Genomic DNA, 3,502 nt, shown 5'->3' on the forward strand with positions numbered 1-3,502 from the left:
GAGTGTGTTTCTTTCAAACTGAGTATCTTTACATCGTTTGCGTATCTTTACTATTCCAATTGTGTATCTTTACATCGTTTGCGTATCTTTACTATTCCAATTGTGTATCTTTTCATTTCTCGTTTGAGTCTCTTTCTGTAAGGCTTCTGATGCGAGTTTCTATTGTATTTGAGAGTTTTGCAAGTGTGGGAGTGTGTTTCTTTCAAACTGAGTATCTTTACATCGTTTGCGTATCTTTACTATTCCAATTGTGTATCTTTAAATTTCTCGTTTGAGTATCTTTCTGTAAGGCTTCTGATGCGAGTTTCTATTGTATTTGAGAGTTTTGCAAGTGTGGGAGTGTGTTTCTTTCAAACTGAGTATCTTTACATCGTTTGCGTATCTTTACTATTCCAATTGTGTATCTTTTTATTTCTCGTTTGAGTATCTTTCTGTAAGGCTTCTTATGCGAGTTTCTATTGTATTTGAGAGTTTTGCAAGTGTGGGAGTGTGTTTCTTTCAAACTGAGTATCTTTACATCGTTTGCGTATCTTTACTATTCCAATTGTGTATCTTTACATCGTTTGCGTATCTTTACTATTCTAATTGTGTATCTTTTCATTTCTCGTTTGAGCCTCTTTCTGTAAGGCTTCTGATGCGAGTTTCTATTGTATTTGAGAGTTTTGCAAGTGTGGGAGTGTGTTTCTTTCAAACTGAGTATCTTTACATCGTTTGCGTATCTTTACTATTCCAATTGTGTATCTTTTTATTTCTCGTTTGAGTATCTTTCTGTAAGGCTTCTTATGCGAGTTTCTATTGTATTTGAGAGTTTTGCAAGTGTCTGAGTGTGTTTCTTTCAAACTGAGTATCTTTACATCGTTTTCGTATCTTTAATATTCCAATTGTGTATCTTTTCATTTCTCGTTTGAGTATCTTTCTGTAAGGCTTCTGATGCGAGTTTCTATTGTATTTGAGAGTTTTGCAAGTGTGGGAGTGTGTTTCTTTCAAACTCAGTATCTTTACATCGTTTGCGTATCTTTACTATTCCAATTGTGTATCTTTTCATTTCTCGTTTGAGTATCTTTCTGTAAGGCTTTCTGATGCGAGTTTCTATTGAATTTGAGAGTTTTGCAAGTGTGGGAGTGTGTTTCTTTCAAACTGAGTATCTTTACATCGTTTTCGTATCTTTACTATTCCAATTGTGTATCTTTTCATTTCTCGTTTGAGTATCTTTCTGTAAGGCTTCTGATGCGAGTTTCTATTGTATTTGAGAGTTTTGCAAGTGTGGGAGTGTGTTTCTTTCAAACTGAGTATCTTTACATCGTTTGCGTATCTTTACTATTCCAATTGTGTATCTTTTCATTTCTCGTTTGACTATCTTTCTGTAAGGCTTCTGATGCGAGTTTCTATTGTATTTGAGAGTTTTGCAAGTGTGGGAGTGTGTTTCTTTCAAACTGAGTATCTTTACATCGTTTGCGTATCTTTACTATTCCAATTGTGTATCTTTACATCGTTTGCGTATCTTTACTATTCCAATTGTGTATCTTTTCATTTCTCGTTTGAGCCTCTTTCTGTAAGGCTTCTGATGCGAGTTTCTATTGTATTTGAGAGTTTTGCAAGTGTGGGAGTGTGTTTCTTTCAAACTGAGTATCTTTACATCGTTTGCGTATCTTTACTATTCCAATTGTGTATCTTTTCATTTCTCGTTTGACTATCTTTCTGTAAGGCTTTCTGATGCGAGTTTCTATTGAATTTGAGAGTTTTGCAAGTGTGGGAGTGTGTTTCTTTCAAACTGAGTATCTTTACATCGTTTGCGTATCTTTACTATTCCAATTGTGTATCTTTACATCGTTTGCGTATCTTTACTATTCTAATTGTGTATCTTTTCATTTCTCGTTTGAGCCTCTTTCTGTAAGGCTTCTGATGCGAGTTTCTATTGTATTTGAGAGTTTTGCAAGTGTGGGAGTGTGTTTCTTTCAAACTGAGTATCTTTACATCGTTTGCGTATCTTTACTATTCCAATTGTGTATCTTTTTATTTCTCGTTTGAGTATCTTTCTGTAAGGCTTCTTATGCGAGTTTCTATTGTATTTGAGAGTTTTGCAAGTGTGTGAGTGTGTTTCTTTCAAACTGAGTATCTTTACATCGTTTTCGTATCTTTAATATTCCAATTGTGTATCTTTTCATTTCTCGTTTGAGTATCTTTCTGTAAGGCTTCTGATGCGAGTTTCTATTGTATTTGAGAGTTTTGCAAGTGTGGGAGTGTGTTTCTTTCAAACTCAGTATCTTTACATCGTTTGCGTATCTTTACTATTCCAATTGTGTATCTTTTCATTTCTCGTTTGAGTATCTTTCTGTAAGGCTTTCTGATGCGAGTTTCTATTGAATTTGAGAGTTTTGCAAGTGTGGGAGTGTGTTTCTTTCAAACTGAGTATCTTTACATCGTTTGCGTATCTTTACTATTCCAATTGTGTATCTTTACATCGTTTGCGTATCTTTACTATTCCAATTGTGTATCTTTTCATTTTTCGTTTGAGTATCTTTCTGTAAGGCTTTCTGATGCGAGTTTCTATTGAATTTGAGAGTTTTGCAAGTGTGGGGAGTGTGTTTCTTTCAAACTGAGTATCTTTACATCGTTTGCGTATCTTTACTATTCCAATTGTGTATCTTTACATCGTTGGCGTATCTTTACTATTCCAATTGTGTATCTTTTCATTTCTCGTTTGAGTCTCTTTCTGTAAGGCTTCTGATGCGAGTTTCTATTGTATTTGAGAGTTTTGCAAGTGTGGGAGTGTGTTTCTTTCAAACTGAGTATCTTTACATCGTTTGCGTATCTTTACTATTCCAATTGTGTATCTTTTTATTTCTCGTTTGAGTATCTTTCTGTAAGGCTTCTTATGCGAGTTTCTATTGTATTTGAGAGTTTTGCAAGTGTGGGAGTGTGTTTCTTTCAAACTGAGTATCTTTACATCGTTTGCGTATCTTTACTATTCCAATTGTGTATCTTTACATCGTTTTCGTATCTTTACTATTCCAATTGTGTATCTTTTCATTTCTCGTTTGAGTATCTTTCTGTAAGGCTTTCTGATGCGAGTTTCTATTGAATTTGAGAGTTTTGCAAGTGTGGGAGTGTGTTTCTTTCAAACTGAGTATCTTTACATCGTTTGCGTATCTTTACTATTCCAATTGTGTATCTTTTCATTTCTCGTTTGAGTATCTTTCTGTAAGGCTTTCTGATGCGAGTTTCTATTGAATTTGAGAGTTTTGCAAGTGTGGGAGTGTGTTTTTTTCAAACTGAGTATCTTTACATCGTTTGCGTATCTTTACTATTCCAATTGTGTATCTTTACATCGTTTGCGTATCTTTACTATTACAATTGTGTATCTTTTTATTTCTCGTTTGAGTATCTTTCTGTAAGGCTTCTTATGCGAGTTTCTATTGTATTTGAGAGTTTTGCAAGTGTCTGAGTGTGTTTCTTTCAAACTGAGTATCTTTACATCGTTTTCGTATCTTTAATATTCCAA

Source organism: Argentina anserina, unplaced genomic scaffold (assembly GCF_933775445.1).
Source record: "Argentina anserina unplaced genomic scaffold, drPotAnse1.1, whole genome shotgun sequence".
In the NCBI taxonomy this organism is placed as follows: Eukaryota; Viridiplantae; Streptophyta; class Magnoliopsida; order Rosales; family Rosaceae; genus Argentina; species Argentina anserina.